Source organism: Chrysochloris asiatica, unplaced genomic scaffold (assembly GCF_000296735.1).
Source record: "Chrysochloris asiatica unplaced genomic scaffold, ChrAsi1.0 scaffold00090, whole genome shotgun sequence".
Classification (NCBI taxonomy): Eukaryota; Metazoa; Chordata; class Mammalia; order Afrosoricida; family Chrysochloridae; genus Chrysochloris; species Chrysochloris asiatica.
The window spans coordinates 11,174,515-11,194,657 of NW_006408608.1; the positions used below are offsets into that span (position 1 = coordinate 11,174,515).

The 20,143-nt window shown below is 48.4% G+C and overlaps 1 protein-coding gene across 1 annotated transcript in view; it reads left to right on the plus strand.

The window, feature by feature from the left end:
• CASZ1 (castor zinc finger 1) overlaps positions 1-20,143 on the plus strand; it is a 166,556-nt gene that overhangs the window by 18,753 nt on the left and 127,660 nt on the right. The gene's annotated exons all lie outside the window — the stretch shown is intronic.

A 20,143-nucleotide genomic window follows, 5' to 3' on the forward strand; every position in this document is an offset into this window, starting at 1 on the left:
GTGAGGTCACTCACTGCTCATTTGGAGTGCACGCTGCCTCTTTAACTACTCACTGCAAAATAAACAGCGAACACCGGTTTCATTTTTTACACCCCCCCACTTTTTTTCTTTCAAACACAAAAGCGAAAATCTTCTTTGGCTTTCTCTTTGGTTAGTGAAAACAGGTACTAATGTAGGTCTTCATAAAAGCAAAATGGCGTAAAGAGAACTTTTGACAAGTAAGGTAACCCTGTACCATTCTTTTACTATACTCCTTCCTTCACATCTGTCACCCAAAAGGCAGAGGGCTTAGTGTTCAGGTACCAGGACCCCTCACCCCCCACCCCACCCCCCCAGGCCACACTAGAGCTCCAGCCCAGAGCCTATGGCCACTGTGGGAATGGGAGGGAAGATTGTGGTACCCAGGTTTGGGTCCTCGGATCCCCAGGCCACAGCTCCTGGGCTGGCCTGGGCTGCCTGGCCCAGGGAGGAGTTGACACCGAGGCACTGGCCGCCATCTTGGTTCTTCTTTGCCTTCCTGGCAGAAGGGAGTGTGGCCCTTGCCCTCCCCCAAGCGCAGGTGGCCTTTGCTGCCTGGCACCTGTTCCTGGCGGGTGACTGCCAGGAAGGTGCTAACCCAGGGATTGTTCTGCGTGTCCTCCGAGTTGCTGCACAAGGCATTCACTCACTGCTGGTAGAGGAGGTCAGAGGAAAGTCTTATTCTCTGATCCCAGGGCCCCCTCCTCAACTTCCAGGTGAGTCAGAAGTGAGCTGGGGCCAGCATCCTGAGGTCTGTGTGCTAGGATCTTGCAAAGGGCTGGGGGAAAGGGAAGAGGAGTGAAAAGATGTGGAAGAACTTGGAGAGGGTACTGGTAAGGGGGTCCTGTTTTTGTTGCCGGGGGCATCCCTCAAGCAGAGTTGATTTTATATATTATTTTTTTTTATAAAGAGAGAAAAACAACAGATATCCACCAAGTGCCGGCTATGTGTCAGTTGCCATGTTATGACTATCTGTGGGAGTGAAGGATATAATGCAGAGGTGGTTTAAGTTCCATTGTATCCATCAGAAAACAAGACTCAGAGACGTTAGGTAACTTATCTGAGCTCACACAGCAAGTTAAAAGGAGAGCTGGGTTTGGACAAAAGTTGATTTAACTCTGGAGCTATTCCCCATGCACTGGAAGAATAGAACCTTATTTTAAATGATTGTTGTTTTTGTGTGCCATGGAGTCGGTTCCAGCTTATAGTTACTCCATATAAGGTTTCTGAGGAGTGATTGGTGAGCTTGAACTACCCACTCTTGGGTTCAAACTGACTTTGCAGTCCAGTGCGTTAACCCACAGTGCCATACCGTTGTTGTTGTTGTTAAGTGCCGTCGAGTCGGTTCCGACCCATAGCGACCCTGTACAGGGTTTCCGAGGGTGTAAATCTTTACGGGAGTAGAAAGCCTGATCTTTCTTCCACGGTGCAGCTAGTAGTTTCGAACCGCTTACCTTAAGGTTCACAGCCCGATTTGTAACCACTACGCTACAATGCCATACCAGAACTCTCTATTTTACATAGTTTTTAAAAATAGATAAAAGGAAACAACTGTTACTGAGAACTTGATTATCATAATACAGCGTTGTTTTGTATTTACTGTATTTCCTTCCATCTAGTGTTTTCCCCCTTTGGAGACTATACACATACAGTTTATATAATATCTTTACATTATTATAATCGTGAGAGAATATGGCTTTGGTGGAGGAGCTGGATGAGGTGGGAAGACAACACCTCCAGCGCTGGGACCACTAGGAGGGACTGATTCTCAGGCACAGTGGAGCCCTGGTTTGGGCCCAGAGGCTCTTTTGGCTCACGAGTTTCTCGAAGTTGCCTTGGATAAAGCAAACTTGGTGAATGGAGAGACGGACGAGACCCTTGTGTCTACTCCGGGCTGGTTTTGCTCAGTTAAGTGGCAGAATTTCCCTTTTAACTCACTTCCTTCTTGCTTTTGACAAATGGGAATATTGGTACCATTTTCCCGAATGACCTCCTCTCCTTGGGGTAATGAGAAAATGAAAGTCTTTGCTAAGTGCTTTGAGATATTCAGATATAAAAACGGAGCGCAGAGTGTTGTCATGGGCCTTTTGCTGCCAGGGCGCTTTATAAAGAGGAAGTGCAGTTTGTGGGGAGTGAAGGTCAGCATGAGTTTGAAGGCCATTGCTGGAGCCCACGATGTCTTTCTGGGCATGGGAGGGGGGTGGGGCACGTTCCTGGTCAGGCACAGGATGGGCCAGCTTTTGATAGAACCTCTGCCCGTTCTCTAGGTCCACTCTCTAAGCCCCATCCCTTCTACCAAGGTGATCCGGATCACTCAGGCAAAACCCCACCTTGACTTGAATCATGTGGATAAATGATTCCATTCAAGGAGAGGGCTCCCCTGGCCCCCTCTCCGCATCTCGCTGAGGAATAATACGGTGGAATAAATACTGTGTCACCTAGACGGATAATAACCCTAAAGATGATTTCGAAACATGAAAATAAGCTTATTATAAGAGTGACAACAACAACAACAACAACCCAAGCCAAAAAAAAAAAAAGCCCAATGCTGTGAATGTCACAGTGGTAACTATATAAAAATACAAATGCTTATGGACAAAGCTCGAAAGGTAATCCTCCCAAATGAAAATTATAGTGTTAGGCTGGTGGGACGACAGTGATTTGTTTTTTATTTCACAACATTTTATTTAAATTCCCCCCTGTGATTAAAAACCAACAAAGCCAACGTGTCCGCCCAGTATGGAGCCCTGGTGAGGAGGAGGGGGCGGGGCAGCGCCAGGTGAGAGGGCGCCTGTATCCACGGCCCCCGCAGGGCGCTGAGCTCACCGCCTATGCCAGCCACAGAAACCTATGAGATCTTCAAAAGCCAAGTCGTATCGGTGACTCAGACGTTCGTGTTGTGCTGTTCAACAATAGCTTTTGTCCTTTGCCCAAAACTCTAGGCCAGTGTGTTTAAAAAAAAAAAAAAAATTATAAAATTCTGAGATAGTTTGTACTTTCCTTACTAGCCAGTGCCAGCTCTGGGTGCTTTATTTATTCAAGGTGGGGAGGCAGGGTAGGCTGGGTGGGGATGGGGGTGGGGGAGACAGAAAGGAAAAGAAAAACAAGGCAGAACTCAGACAAGGCCCAAGAAACATTTGCACGGCAACAACAAACTTGCTTTTGTTTCTCCCGTGCGGAGAGAAAAATGAGGGGAAAAAACCGCAGAGGATCAGTTTGAACGAAGTACAAGTCTTCTGGTTCTGCACTTGGGTTGCTTTTTTGGCTCCTCGAAAGGGGTTTTGCCTTGTTGATTTGTGGAACCTCCAAGCTATTGAGTGACGTTCACCTCTGGGCAAGAAAGTGATGAGGTAGGAGTAGAGGGACCCTGGAAGGTAGGATTGGAGCCAGGACAGCCAGGTTTGTCTTTGGTAAATGCATGCGTTTCATTTTGGCTGTTCTGAGCTGCTTATTGCTTTTACCTTAGCTTCTGGTTTGGTTTAAGGAAGATACTTCCTCATCGATATCCCAGAAACTGCTCTCTGCCAGTAGGAATCAGAATTCTATGTGGATTAGGGCTAAGAACAAGCTGATTTTGCATAGATTTGGACCAGGTCTTTCTTCCCAGTATCCACAGGAAGACAGTTTAAGAATAAGACCCAGAGAGAGGAAAGTTGGGACTCTGTGTGTGTGTGTGTGTGTGTGTGCATATACTCTTTAGCCTTAGTCACTTTTTTCCTGGTAATAATAGTCAAGCAGAGTCCCTGGGGGTACAAATGGTTAACACACTAGACTCCAAAGGTTGGAGGTTCGAGTACAGCCAGAGGTTCCTTGGAAGAAAGGTCTGGAAAGCTACTTTGAAAAAATCAGCCATTGAAAAGCCTATGGAGTGCAGTGCTATCCTCGCACACATGGGATCACTATGAATTGGAATTGATTCAATAACAACTGTTTGTTTTTTCTAATAGCCAGGCATAGTAAAATTTATGGGGGGAGAGGCTTTAATCTAGTTTCTCATGTATGGCCTTACCCCCCGGCCCCAACCAGCTCTTCAATTAAAATGGTAAGATAGCCTGGATCCTAGGCTTATTGGATCTTCCGTCAAACAAGTTTGTTGGAATAATTCAGGGCCTTCTCTTTGGCAATCCTTTGACCAGTAAAAGAAAGAAGGTTTATGGGTCGAAGGGCTTTGTGGCCTAGAACGAACACACTTGGATGTCCCTGTCTGTGGTTCTTGGATGGGCTTGGACCCTAGAATCCAACCTTGTTAGAGTTCTTACCTTTTTCATCTTCTGGAGTTTGTACATCTCTCCTTTAACAAGCTATTTCGGGAATGGGTCTGCAGCTGAGCTCTGAGGCTCAAGTGGACCTAGCACCTTCACGATTTTTCAGTCATTAGGACAATTCCCGTGAACAGGGCACCTCAGGGATTATTGTCCCCATTCTATAAAAAAAGAAACTGAGCCCCAGAGAAGAGAGGTACAAGGTTATACCACTGGCCAGTGACAGATTTAGAACCAGGTCTTTGGGCCACCTGGAAATGTGGTTATCTTCTATGACCAGGGCAGGGCTGACCAGTTCAGATATGAAATCATGTTTTCCCCTACTTCCAGAAAGAAAAAAAAAGAGAGAGAGGTCCTCTTGGAGGAATAGATGCCTTGTGATTGCCATTGGGGTGGCGCGTCCTCTGGTCTTAGGGACCCTCTCTCTGCTGATAAGGAAGGTCCCTAGGTGGTGCAAATGGTTTGCATGTGACTAGTGGTGCAGTGGTCAAGTACTTGACTGCTAACTAAAAGGTCAGCAGTTCGAACCCATCAACTACTTCTTGGGAGAACGATATGGCAGTCTGGTTCAGTAAAGGTTTACAGCCTCAGAAACCCTATGGGGACAGTTCTGCTCTGTCTTGTAGGGCTGTTATGAGTCAGAAAGGACTTTGTTTTTTATTTTACCAAACTAAAGACTGGCAGTGTGAACCCACCCAAGAGCACCACAGAAGAAAGGCCTGGAAATCTTTTTTTCTGAAAGATTACAACCAGGAAAACCCGATGGAGCACAGTTCTATTCTGTAACACAAATTAGTTGTCATGAGTCAGAATTGACTCAATGGCCCTGGGTCTTTGTTGATGAAAGGACATAAGTGATGAAACAAGACTCAGGGGGTGGGGAATGTTCTTAGCCTGTTTGCCACTGACAAGCAGGCATTTCCAAAGACCTTGACTTTGCCATCTACGGAGCGAGAGGCCCCCAATAGTGGTTTCCGAGTCCCTTCCCACTTTAACATGGCTCCAGCTTGCTGCCACAATCCAGAGCCCCAGCTGTGCCAGTATAGCAAACCCCCTTCCAACCTGTCAAACCAGAGGTGCCAGTTTCCCCATGGCTCCCATGAGCTCCTCGCCCAGTCTTCCACCAGGAGAGCCTTCAAAGCCTCCAGGAGCTGTGCCCCCGGCCCCTACCCTGTGCACCTGCTCTTGATCCCCATGCCTCCAAGCACCTCATGTCACAGCCTTTTGCTTTGAACTTGCTAAGTACAGAGAGTCTGCTGCATGAGGTTATTACACGCAGGTCGAGATGTGGGACCCCCATGACAAGAAGCAGCAGTGGTAAAAAGGGTGGGCGTGGTGCCCAGGGTGCACACCATCTGTGTAGGAGGCCTGGCTTCCAGCTGTGGGGGCTCCGGAAGGGCAGAGCTTGGGCGCCTGCTGGCCTGTGCGCAGGCATGATGTTGAAGCCACTACTATGGAGATTAAGGGGATGAGAATGTAAATCTCAAGTAAAAAGGTAATTGAATGTAATAGCAAACACTGCTCGCTCTATGTTAATTTTAGCTCTTCCCCTGGATACAAGGCGCTGTATTAGTGTTTTATTACCATTTTGTTTGCACTAATAAAATAGTAAAATTTATTTCAAGGAAGTTGAAGGATGGTTTTACAATGCAAATTTGAAGAAATTGGACTTTTCATTTATGCCTCTGCTATTTTAAACCCTGACGGGTGTAAATTAGCTACAAAGACCACGCAGACCCTACTCATGGGGACTTGGGAGGCAGAAGGTCTGGCAGAGTTTCCAGCAAGCTCAGGGCAGAAAGCAGTAAACTCTATACAGCTGGGACACTCGGGGGCCTGATTGGGTGGGATGGGGTGGTGGGTGAGGGTGTGCCAGGCAGGTGGGCAGGTCACACACAGGGCAGCTGGCAGGCAGCGCATATGACCTTCACACCTCAGGACTGCTTCCTTCCTCTGGGTCCTTTGATTCTCTCTGTCCTGATATTGGGCCTTGATATACTCAGTGGACCCCCAAGAAGAACTGAACAACCTCTTCCATCTGCTTCTGGCAAGGGCATGTAGACAAGGCATCCTACCCCCATAGGAACTTCTGGAGAGCGAAAGGAATAAAATGGGGAGATCCTGAACCTCAGAGGTGTCCGGAGAAAACACCAGGCCAGGAGTCAGCCTGAGCTTCCCAGACCTGATCCCCATCTCCGTTCTTCCTTACAACCTCAGGCATCCTTGAAAACGGGCAGTGGAACCTTCAGTAAGCTAGCATCCCTTCACTTTGTGCCAAATGGTCCCATGGTAGTATCTTTGCCAGAAAATAAAAATCTAGAGAACCGAATTTAAAAATCAAGTTGTCTGAATTTGGAGGACCTAGGTGGGGTCGAGGGGGGCGGTGATGGCTTGGGTGGGTGGAGAAAAGAAGGAGAGGGGGTGGTAAGAGAGTTTCATTTTGAGTTTTGAATGAAGATTTCAGGTTGGTTCTTGTTTTATCCAAACCGGTTTGTTTATCTCTGAAAAATTATCAGCAGCCATGGCCCAAAGCAATGCATTGGGGGACCAGCTTCCAAAGGGTAGGGAGCCGAACAAGTGTTCTAATGTCTGGCGGAGCCAGCAGCATGTTGTATTGCCCAGGGTTCTCTGGCTGCCTGCCTGGTGCGGGGGAAAATGGGGAGCCAGTGTCGCTAGTTTCCAACCCCTACCCTAGGTTTTGTGTTGTGTTTATTCCTCCCCCAGTGTATACTCTCTCCCTTCTTCGGTTATGTTGTGTGAGCGTGTGTGTATGTGTGTGTATGTTGTGTGTGTTTGTATGTGTTTAATGCAAAGATGCAAGCAGTTGGTCTTGGCAAAGCTAGAGTTGAGAAATTGGAGGAGAGATCCTGTAAGAGAAAACTGGAGCTGAAATGGTTGCAGGAGATGCTGAAGGATTCCCTTGACAGCAGAAAGTGTGAGCGCTGAGGTGTGGGACTCACCTAGTCAGCTGCAGGGAACTTGTCACTGGGGCAGAGGAGGGTGGGCAGGGGGTCTCCTGGCAGGCAGAGCTGGCAGCTACCATGGCCACGTTGTTGCCACCTCTCCTGATGGCTTCTCTAATGCCTACCAGGTCACGCTTTATCTGCATTGACTTAGGTGATAGGAAATGATCTAGTGGGTCAGACTGGCCTCAGGCCACAGCATTCCTTTTAAAAAATGCTTCATCTGAGCTTCAGGTTTTCTTTTTGGACTAAGGGACTGTGCATGGCATCTTCAGGGTTTATGGGATTGATGGAAGGGACCCTAAATCCAACCATGTTATAAGCCCAGATCTCTTCTTACTAGCTGCTGAATATAGGAGGCCCTGGCGACTCTAGGCTGACCACTGAGGGGACAGAGTAAAAGGATCTGAAGAGATGCAGATGGCCAAAGCCAGGGCAGGTTTGAGAGGGCTGCTGCAAGAAGGCAGAGACAAAACTAAAAAGTGCTTCGTTTTTTAGCTTTGAAATGGTTTCTGATTCCCTGTGAGGTGGGGAAGGCCCAATGTGGACCCAAGGATTTAGAAAGTGCATTAGGCAGAGGGGTTCCACTCTGGGTGGGTTTTAATAAAAAACTATAATTACATCAAAGAGCAGACGGAAATGGGAAAAGAAGATTAGTGGGGTGCCCACTTGCTTGGGTCTGGTGGTAAGGGTGGCACTAGGAAGGGCCTGCCCTCTGCACAGACACCTGCCCATTCTCTCACGCTTGACCCGTGTGTCAGGATCAGAATAGAGGTGTGCTCTGGACCACCTCAAGGAACAACCAGGGCAGAGCTGGGGTCCCCTGAGAAGCCAAGGACCCCCCCCTCTTCCTTTCCCCACTTCCCTGTTCCCTCCCAACACTCCCAGGAGTAGGAGGCAGCTGCATTTTGATGGTTCTGGCATGGGCTATGTATATTTGACTTTGCTCCTTCAGGGTCTCCCACATCCCACTTAGAGTCTTGAGTTCGATTCCTGACCAGCACATCACTCATCTGTCAGGGAAGGCTTGTGTGTTGTTATGATGCTAAATAAGTGTCCATGAAGCTTCTAGACTAGGCCAGGCTAGGAAGATACACTTCCAAAAATCAGCCAGTGAAAACTCTGTGGATGACAACCGTCCAATCCCCAACCGATTGTGGGTAAGGCATAGAATCAGGCCGTGTTTTGCTCCATTGTGTGCGGGGGGTTGCCCTGAGTCAGGAGTCACCTGGATGGCAGTTACCAGTCACAACAGCAAACCACTGAGAGTTGGGGAGACAGGACCTAAAGGACACCAGTGGGCCACTGTTGTATCTGTCCATAACAAGCCCTGGAAGGTGGACCCCCTACCTACTATGTGTCCTGTTTGGTTTGGGGAAACCTGTTGCCTGGTCCCTAGCTCCCCTACCCACAAGTTTCTGCTTTAACTGGAAGAAAAAGGTGCTCAGAACTCCTAGATCTTCGGTCTCCACAATGCTGACCCTTCCTCTCAGCTCGCCCAATCCCCGGGATGTATCCAAGTATTCCGAACCCCCAGCTCACCTTTCTCCTCTCCTGCCCCACCCCACCCCCCTTTTCCTGCACCTGTCAGCTGTCTCACTGACTGTCTGGTTTGGCTGCCACCCATCTTCTTCTCCCAGGCCAGCTCCTCCCCACCCCCTCCCCCAGCTCATACTCCCTCCCTTCCTGTCTCTGCCCACGTCTGCCTCTACCTGCCCGTCGCCAGCACACCTGAGGATCGGAGGCTGCCTAACGGAGAGTGGGATGGCTCAGGGTGTTTACCAGACAGCCAGGATAAGGTATTAAATCCTGTTGCTGTCTTCCCAGGGCCAGGTTCCTTAGATGGTTTTCCAAATTACTAATCTCAGTGCCCACATCCCTGCTTGGCCTATGTTTGATGGGAGCTTTCCTTTCCGATTGAAGCTGAACTGAGCAGGATCCATCCTGGGGTTGGGTCTGGGTTCCCACCGGTGCGTGATGACACAGATGCCCGGCCCCTTCCTTTCCTCCTTCCTTTGGGGTCTTCTTTCCTCCCCTACTTCCTTTCTCTGGGAATCAAATGTGTGGGGGCCAAGATTCTGCCACGAGGTGTTCTAGAGTCTTCTTACACACACCCACACCCACACACAACATGCTCTGGGGGATCCCAGAGGCAGAGGCAGAGGCAGAGGGATTCCACCTTGAAGATGATCAGAAATGAGAGTGAGCAGAGAAATGGCAGCCTTTCCACAGCCCACTACTAGGATTCTTTAGACTATGACCCAGTGGAGACATGCTCACTCTACTCAGTGTTCTGGTTCACTTATGGAGGGGTTCCGTAATGAGAGTAGGAAAGCTCTGCCTTCTCTCAAGGCTGAAAGCAAAAATGAGGCCAAATCAGCCCACCTCTCCTGGCCACTGAAGTTTCTGCAAAGGGAAGAGCAGATGAGTAGACCATTGGTGGTGTCTGGACCAGTGGTAGCAGCTTGACTAATGGTAGAGGCTAGGCTAATGATGATTGGACCAATGGTGACTGCTTAGCCAATGGGAGAGGCTAGACCTAAGTTAAGCAGTATGACCAATGGGGATGGTTTGACCAGTGGTGAAGATGGCTTTGAATCACCCCTTCTGGTGGTGGAGGCTAGACCAATGATCAAGCCTCCATCATTGGCAGCAGCTTGACTAATTGTAGAGGTTAAACCAATGGCGGCAGCTTGGCTAATGGTGGTGGCTTGAAAAATGGTGGAAGTGAGACTGGTGGTGGTGAATCTCCTCTTCTGGGGGTGCCTGGATCTGCTAGGTGTATTCCTTCTCCCATCTGCCATTTAACCCAGATGACTCTCATTTCAGAGTCCCTTTCCCTGGCTACCAGCTCCTTCTGCTTCTTTCTGTTCACATGCCCAGCCTCCCTCTCTCTCTAGGATTTCTCACCTTATTTTCTTGCCTGGTCTCCAGGTGTCACATGTCTCCACACTCCCTAACTATTGTCTTGGCAGTCTGCACTGCACTGGACTTTTCTCACGCTCCTTTCCTGATGGGAGTAGAAGGGTCTTCTGGGATTCAGTCGAGAGGGCCTTGGCAGCAGTGAAGCAGGACTGAAGATGAAGGGGGTTCAGGGATGGCCTTCAGGCCAGTCAACATCCCCTCATCAAGACTTCCTTGGTGGTCCTCCAACAGAGCTCCAGCGGGAGTCCTGGGGGCCAGGGCTCCCCCATTTTAACATGACTGGTGTTCTTTTTCTCATACATCTTGGGAAGGTTCAGGAAGTAGGCTTGAAAAAAGTGGGCAGAGAACTTCTAGAGGATGACAGTTGAGCTGGTGAGGAGGAGGAGGAGGGAAGAGGTGAAATTAATTCATCAGAAAAACTTGTTTACTGGTTTTGCTTAGGCGCCTCCATTTTAAAAGTCTACGTTTACAATAAGTCGCTAATTAAAATACAAAATTAAGCAACAGCTATGTTTTTTTTTCCCTTACACTTTAATTGCATGATTTTTTGTGATGTAATTTCTGGAAACACCCAATGTACCTCACAGGGCTGATTGTTTGATAAACGAGAAGCACCTGAAACCAACCCAAAAAATAAATATATAAATCCAAGGGTGAACTTAAGGAAGATTGGAAACTACAGAGAACTGCAGACAGCAGGGAACCAAAACCCCATAATAATAATAATAATAAAACCTCCAAGTAAGAACATTCAGACATTTATCCTGCCCCCCTCCACCCCGAAACCTGAACAATCTGTGTATCTCAGGGGGGGAAAAGAACTGAATGGAAACCAGGTCAAATGAGATCCAATGGGGCAGTCACTCCCTCCCTGACCCTCCCCCGCCAGTTGGTGCTATGGGGAAAAAAGAACAATCAAGCAGGAATCCATTTCTAGCTGGACTTGGTCCTTGCTGGGGTTTTTCTTTTATCATGGACCATTTGACAGGATTCCCTTTGTCCCTCTCCTTGTTCTGAACCTGGATGTAATCCCAAGAGGGGATCCGTGGAGGTGATGACTATGTCCTCTTGGGAAAACTGTACCGCAGAAGCCAGACCATGTGTTGTTCCAGGGTTTGAGTTGGCAGCCCAGAGTTCCTGGCTTCCCTACACACATTGGTAGGAGAGAGAGTGGTCTGAGATAGGGGGAAGAGTCTCCTTTGTAGACAACCCCATGGCCTGCTGCCTTCTTTAAGATGTAGACCTGAGGGATGATTGCAAAACTGCTGAGAAACCTGTTAGGAACTGAATCCGGGGTGGGGCTGGGAGGAAACTGGATCTTGCTGGAATCCGGGCTGCTGGAGAATCCAAGGCCAAGCATCATCTGTAGGCTCCAGGCCTCCTGGAGGTAGGCATCTGCGCAGTAGGAGCATATAGGACCCAGGGAACCTGGGACTGTGTGGCCGACTCCTTTCTCCATCCACCAGCTGGAGGTCCAGTTGGCCATGGTCCTGGCAGGGAAAGCTGTCACCCGTTTTTACGGTATTTAAAATATATATATTTTCTCCTTGATTCAAAATCCTGCTTCTGACTCCTTGGAAAATATGAAAACAATGTGGAGAAAATAAATTTTAAAAGTATGGTGTGGCACTGTGGATCAGCACTGGACTGCGAATCACAAGGTCAGCAGTTCAAACCCACCAGATGCTCCTTGGAAACGCTATACAGGTTTGCTATGAATTGGAACCAACTTGATGACACTTAATAACAACACCAATGTAATTGTGAAAAGTGTTGATTGTTGTTGTTAACTGTTATCAATGCACATCATTGCAGAATAGAATGACTCCATAGGGTTTTCTTGACTGTAATCTTTATGGTGTGCACTGTAGGACTGGCATCATTGGACTGTGAACCACAAAGATGGCCGTTCAAACCCACCGGCTGCTTTTCAGAAACCGTATGCAGGGTCACTATGAGTCGGAAGGAACTCAACAGCACTTAGTAGCAACAACAACAGTCTTTATAGAAACTGTTTACCAGGTCTTTCTTCTGTGGCGTTTTAGGTTAGTAGTTGAGTTCAAAACCAGGAACTTACAGGGTCAGAAAGACCTGTTTGAGCTATAGCTTTGCCACCCAGCAGTGTGACTTTGAATCAGTTACATAATTTTTCTGAATCTTAGTTTTCTCATCTGTAAAGTGGGGATAATGATAACATACATTTTGTGGGGTGGTGAAGAGTCCATGAGATGATCTCTATAGAATACTTAGCACTGAACTGGGCACACAGCACTTAAAAAATATTCACTACTAACGTTGTTAACTATTCTAGTTAACAATGATTATTCCATTGCCTTGGGATAATAGCCTTTTAAATTTTTTATTAAGAAAAAAATTTACATTGATGAGATTATCTATTTAAACCTATGTTGTCCAGTACAGTGGCCTCTAGTCACATATGGCTGCTTAAACTTAAATTAATTAAAATGAAATGAAAAATTCAGTTCCTCAGTCACATGAGCCACATTTCACGGACTCCACAATCACATGGTGTGGCACTGTAGGATAACAACTGAACCAAAAAGTCGGTTTGAACTTTAGGCTGGCGGTTCAAATCCACCTGCTGCTCCTTGGAAACCCTGTGTAGGGTCACTATGAGTCGGAGTTGACTCGATGGCACTTAACAACAACAATGCAGCAACATGAGGCTAGTGCTACTGTATTGGACAACACACATCTAGAATAGTTCCATCATGGCAGAAATTTCTGTTGGACACCATTCAAAGATAATACAATTATCTGATTTTTTTCAATTAATCATTTCCTACTTTTTGCAAGTGTCTCTTAATGGCTGCATAATCACCCATGATGTGACACAAATGTTTTTATTGGTTTGAGTTTTTGTTCTTAGGATGTTTGGAGCATCTTCTGGGCTCTTATTAATTGGCCCACTTGAGTTATCCTTCCCAGGTACCCACACTGTGGTGCTCTATGATTGGTTCCAGGAAGTGAGGAATTCTGGGAAGAGAAACAGCTTACCTGCTGATTGGCTTCTGGAGGTGGTGCCTGGACTCAGGATGGGGCTCTGTGTTCCCCAGTGGGTTCCCATCAGCCCTGGCTGGCAGGAGAGGGAGCTGCTCCCCACAGCACCCAAGACTTCTCCTCAGGCTGCTTGTCCACACCCTTCACCTCACAGGACTAGAGACCAGGGGGAAGAGTGACTGGTTTGAGGTAGTAAAAATGGACAATAATAATCCATCCTCCCCTGACCAGAGCCTTTCTGTGAGGATTACCATGATGGAGTGTTGGCCTGACTCTGCAAGGCCCACATAGGTCTCCAGACCCTTGTAAAGGTCTTCAGGCTTCCAGAACGGCCCTGACTGAAGATGGCTGTGAGGGTCTAGGATGGAGATACAGTGATCCCAATGGGGGCGCAGATCCATGAAGACTATGCAATGCCTGGTGACCATGCTGTGACTTGGGAGAGTAGGGCTGGAGTGCTGGGGGTCTGTACCTTCCTCACCAACAGAGCACTGGGCAGAGTACTGTGGGCAGGGTCAGCCAGCAGGGGAAGCAATCCCCGGGGCAGTGGGCAAGACAGATAGGGCAAGCGGAGACCGGACCTGCTGATGTGGCCCTTTCTGCTTGCAGCAGATCATAAAATATGGCTCAGATTTTCATTACGGGCTCTATCGATTATCTTCTGGGACAGATGAATTATAGAGAACATTAAATTTTTTTTTTAAAAAAAAAAGCAAGTGAGAGAGGAAATATCTGAATGAGTTTGGGTGGTCGATGGCAGAAAGGGCTGAGCCACCAAACCTGCTTGGCCTCCATCTTTGAGAGGGTGAGGACCAAACTGAGCAAGGCAGGTAGCCTTGTCCTCCTGCTTTGATGCCTGCCAGGCCTTCATGGGCCCGGTCTTTCGTTAGGAGATGCATGTCATCCCCTCTGAGCACCTGCCTAATTCTGGAAATGCAAAGGACCAGGTCATTTACATGACTTGGTCAGAAAATAAGACATTTCCCAGGCTTTAGGTTGCCATTGCTGTCAGGGGGGCTCCCCACTGCCTACCTTTCCTCCAGGAGCCTCCTGGGTCTTGGATCCTTGGAGATGTCTGTCCTTTCTGAGGGAAGGTTCACAAGACACTCTGGATTTTCTTGGGGTCAGGAGGCAGGAACTCTTAAGCAATTTGGACATCCTGACCTGTTGACTGCTTCGTCTTTTCCTTATTTCCAGTTGCCATTGAAGGAACACGGGTAGCATAGTGGATTACACATTGTACTACTAACTGAAAGATCAGCAGTTCAAATCTACCAGCTGCTTGGTGAGAGAATGCTGAGGCTTTCTGCTCCCATAAGGATGTACAGCCTCAGAAACACTACACAGGGTCGCTAAGAGTTGAAACCGGCTTGATGACATGCAGCAACAGCATTTACCATTGAGTTGGTTTTAATACTTGGCAACCCCATGTGGGTCAGAGTAGGACCATGCTGGTTTTGGGGAAGTAAAACACCAGTCATTTCTTCCAAGACACCTCTGGATGAACTCGAACCTCTAACCTGTGAGTTAGCAGCCGAACGCTTTAACCAGAACCACCCAGGGTGAGCCTGGGTCCATTTGCTCTGCACCAAAGTTCAGCCCAGAACAAAAGCTCCTGAAAACCCACCCCCCCCTTGCTTCCCACTCTTCAGTCCTCCCCCTTTTGTTGCCAAGCAGTACAATGATTACATGTCAGATAGTCCTGGGTTCAAATCACTTACCGTGCATAACTTTGGGTGGATCACATTCCTCTCTGAGTCTTAGTTCTTCAACTGTTGATATAATAACCTCCTTCATCAGGTTCTTATGACTATTACACATGCTCATATGTTAAAATCCCTAGTGGTGGTGGTGGTGTGCCATTGAGTTGGTTTCAACTCAATGAACCTGTATAGGGTTTCTGAGGTTGTAAATCTTTACAAGAACAGAAAACCTCATCTTTCTCCCAAGAAGTGACTGGTGGATTCGAACTACTGACCTTGTGGTTAGTAGCATAACCCACTATGCCAGCAAGGTTTCTTAAAACCCTTAGTACCCAATGCTTAATAACCATGAGCTATGGGAGAAAGATGAGACTTTCTACTCCCGTAAAGATTTACACCCTCGGAAACCCTGTACAGGGTCGCTATGGGTCGGAACCGACTCGAAGGCACTTAACAACAACAACAACATTGTTAAACTATTTTTCTCCTCTACTGGGGCAGAGTCTGGAAACATTTTCCCCTTCTTTTCACTTAGACTTTTAAATTTTATTTTACTTTATTGAACAAATGCTTATAGCACATACTCTTCTGTCATGGACTTTCACTACATATTATGCATAGTAAACACCATGTGGCGTTGTAAGAATAAGCACTTCTAACCAAAAGGTCAGCAGTTCAAACCTACCAGTTGCTTCGCAGAAACCTTGTCCTGGGAGGGTTACTATGAGTCAGGATTGACTCGATGACACTTAACAACACCAACATGTGGGAGGAACTATTATTATCTCTACTTTACTGAAGGGAAAACTAAGGCATAGAGACGTACAGTAATTTGCTCGTTCTAAGTGGCATCTGGCTCCAAAATTTGTGTACCTAACCACTATGACATGCTTCACAGTGGTCTGGTGGAGTGGCATGTGTGTGTACATGTGTGTGTTCCAACAGCCTGGCCCTCTTGGTGATCTCTTGCTAGTGTGGACCCTGATTCCTCTTCCTGACCCTCCACCCTATATACAGCCCCCTCAGGTCATCAGCGACCCCCATTTTCTGGGTTACTGTCTGAAGTATCTCCCCACCCCCACACAGTCCACCTGGCCCTGACTTCACCTAGGCTACTGAAAAAAGGTGGTGGTTTCCATGGAGACCCGTCTCCCTCTGATGACACGCCCTTTTTTGTATACCTCTGTTCCCCAGAGTTGATTGTTTTTGGCACACCGCTCTATAAACTCATTCAACAATTAAAAAGGGGGAGGGGTGGAAAATAAAGGAGACGGTAGTAACTTTGGGGTGAGTGACATGCAGGAAAGACCTCTGAGGTGTGGGCCCCTCACTGTCCCCTGTTGGCCGCTGGGCAGCATCTCAGGTGGGGAAGGGCCACTTGGAGAGTTCGGTGAATTTACAACTGTAGGTGTTTCTTTCTACCCTGAGCTATGTGCTTGTTGGTTTTCTTTCTCCCTCTGAAGCCTAAAGGTGCCCATCCCTGGAGCCAAGAGGCCACCTGAAGCCAGGAGAGGCCAGCTTGGCCCCATTTGACTGTTGACTGGCCTTGTTTTGGGTCACTGTGTATGTTTGCTCTCTTTGTGTACCATCAAATACCTTCTGCGCTGGGCGTACCCGTTGTAGGCCGCGTGAGATCACAGATGAAAAATGCAGTGAAACACTTTCATGCCACAACACATCACATAGGATTTTTGTACTAAGATGTGGATTTTTTTATTGTTTTTTTTTCCCTTTTCCATACAGCCTGAAGTTGGGCAACGTGTATGTCTGTGTTTTTGTTTTCACTCTGGGTGGTTTATGAAATCTGCTCATTAGGGCTCTGTCCTCTCCTACCCCGCCCCATCTTCTACCCCTTCGTCCTCTTGGATGTGGCTCCTTCCCCAGCCACCTCTTGGCATCTTCTCCCTGTTGGGGAGATGGTAGTTGCTCCCCTCACCCAGAATGTCAGGGGCTTCCTGTGGCCTTGCTTCTCACCCCTCAGCCTCCATTGCAGTGGGAGGTCCCAATGAGGGAACGGCAGCAATCTCTGCACACACACACACACACACACACACACACACACCCCAGGATAAAATCCCTTAGCTCTGGAGAGAAGAAAAGCAAGTTGTCCTATTTCCATAGGACCACCTGGCCTTAGAGCAGCCTTCTCCCAAGTCCATGGGTGGCTCCCCCCTTATTCCTCCAGAAGACAATGTCTACCTAAAACTTGGGACCCATTTACAAGATGGACTCAGGGCTTCCTGCCTGCTCACCAGGTGTGTTATCCTCTTCCAGCCTAGCCAGAATCTCCAAGTCGGGATGACGCTTCAGCACTTGGCAAGTAGTAGAAAGTGCTCACTCGTTGTTAATTAATATTATGAGGTTTCATGTCAGCCTTGTTGGCAGGACCCTTCACTCCCAGCATGTTCCTTGCACATAGTAGGGATTCTGTCCATTTTTATTGGGATCAATTAGAGGAAGATCTAGAGATCAAATTGTCCCATTGAACCTACATGTTCCTAAATCATATAGCTAATGAAAGAGAGAAAGAGACCAAGATGCAGGTCAGGCGTGGGGAACCAAACAGAACAGAATATGAGAATAAGGGAATGAAATGTTCAGTTGGAGAAGTGGGAGGTAGCTGTGCCAGGCCCGTGTCCTGACTGACATGAAGTCTGAGAGCGGGTCAGTTCTACAAGCTCTTACTGCTGCCCCCCATAGCGGACGGGGGGCAGCTGGTGTGCTAAGTGCTAGGGACCCAAAGATAATTAAACCTTGTTTCTGCCCTCGAGGAATTAAAAATCCAGAGGCAGTGGCAGACTTGTGAACAAATTACTCTAGTCCATTGTGGGCAAGGATGCATGTGGAATAGCGTGTGAGTGTGTGTGTGTCGGGGGGGGGGGAGGCACTTGGGGAAGAAGAGGGTGGTGGCCATTGAGGGCATTTCTAGAGTGCTTGTTAACACCCTTCCTCATCTCTTGTTGGTCCACCCTGCCTCCTTTGAGGTAGCAGGAAAGAAGGTATCATTAGCTCCATTTACATGGTGAGGAAACAGAGCCCTGAGGAGGTTAGGTGGCTTGTCCACAGGCCCACGGTGAACTGGGGCCTAGTGACAGAACTAGGGCACAGGCCCATGTCTTCTGATTCCTGCCTGGTGTTATCTTGTAACCCCACATGGCTTCTCACATCTTTGCCCTTGGTACTGCCAATCCCAGTCCCGGCCAAAGAAATCTGCCCCCTGGGCTTTCCACCTTCTGACTGGGATTGTGGCCCCTTGGGTCCTGGACTGTGGGAGAGCTCTAGTCCATGAAGGCCTGGGGCCTGTGGGCTGGTCTGGTAAATGGGTCAGGCCACTTGGTTGAGGACAGTCCAGGAGGAAGGCTGTATGCTGTGGCAGGGCTTGGAGATGACAGGAATGGGGAAGGCTGAGGAGGAGGAGGAGGACTGGCCGCACCCTTCATTCAGATATTTTTGTTGCCAAAGCTGAGAAACTCTTTGTGCCTGGTCAGGCCCCTCTCTCAGCTCAGGAGCCAAACAAAGTACTACCAGGGTGTGGTACACCCCACCCCTACATGTAGGACCCCGTTCTGTCCAGGATCTAGCATTCTGGTATCCTTCACCATTCGTGTGGGGTCAGATTCCAGCTTTCTAGCTCCTTGCCAGGAGTCAGGGAGGCAGAGGTATCTCTTTGACCTTGGCCCAGAGCAAATGTATATGTCCCTTTACAAAGCTGAAAGGGGTAGAGTGTCTCCCCCTTGGGTAAGAGCCTGACTTTTGGGTGGGGCAGGGGTCCTTCTGATGGGTTATTGGAGTGCAGACTCCAGAAGATTGTTGCAGGGTTGAGGGCTGTTGGGGGTCCTCAAACATCCTTCCCACTAACTAAGAGATAGTTTGTGGTAAGTGGACTACACAGGGCTGTGGAAGATTCTGGACTGACCATCAGGGAGTGTCCAAGCTCAGAGGAGTGAGTCTCCCAATGGCCCGAAGTTCCCATTAAAGTGTTTTTTCCTCTTTTTTAAAGAAAAAAATATTCCCAAACTGGAAAACAAAGGAAATCCACTTCCCCCAAATCACACGAAACTCACATTAGGGGCCTGGCGGGAATCCATGGAAACCAGGAAACCTGCCGTTAACCCTGTATGGTGCTGCAGGGTGGAGTGGGAGCAGAGCAGATCCAAGCCCCTTTCCAGGGACGGCTATCACTGTCCTTGCTGGACGGTGGTCTTGGTGGCATTGCCCAGTAGCAGAGGTGGGGGGGGGTTGAGGTTTTGCAGGGAGACTTTGCCTTCAAAACCAACTCCCCCTTGGGCTCACGCCCAACCTTGGGCAGCAGGAGAGGAGGATTCGTGCGCTCCAGCGAGGCCCGGGACCAGTGAGGGCTGGGCCATGTTGGAGAACCTGCCAGGCAGCTGCCCACACCATACCACATCGTGGAGTCAGGGATGATCCACTCACACACACATGGAACAGTCTGCGGATGCTGCAATCCCAGCAGAGGGGGAAGGAAAAAACTGGAATTTCAACTGCCACCTTCCCTGGTGCCGGGTGGGTGTGAGAGCAACCGAGGCATCCACTGCCACCTTCCCATGATCTCAGCCTCCAGGTCTGGGAGATGGTGTGCGGGATCAGGGGGTGTATTTGTGTTTGCATGCACATGTGCCCATTTTTTTTACAAAAGGCTGAAAATATTTACAGGTTTGACGTTGAAACGCAAACAGGAAAAGCCCTTTAAAAAGTGAGTGTAGTTGGATATTCAAAACAGGAATCACCATGGAAACACACCACAATATTTGCTTAAATTGACACAAAGGTTGCCGGGAGAAGGGCACCAACTTTTTTTGGTCACATTTTTGGGTCCCACACCTAGCACAGATGCATTTCAGCAGCCGTCTTCTGGGACGCATAGGAGTGGACTCTACTTTTTAATGGCCTAAAACCACAGAGTACCAAAGTGGAGAGAGGGGAAGGAAAAGAGAAGAAGCCAAACCCACCCAACAGTACAGTGACACCTGTTGATTCCATTTTTAGAGACTCCCATAAGGCCAGAGGGGGTGGTCACGTGAGCAGCTGGGAGTGGCCAGGGGAATGTCTGGAGGGAGTGGTGGTCTGGGGGAGCCCATGGGTCTCTGACCTGGTTCCCATGATGACTTGCTCTGTTGTCAGGATGACCTCTCACCCCAAGCGTCAAGCCTTGCATGCGATCACTTTGTTGTTAACCTGGGGTGGCACCTGGCTGGCCTATTATTGTCACTACCTGCTTGTTGTTGTTGTT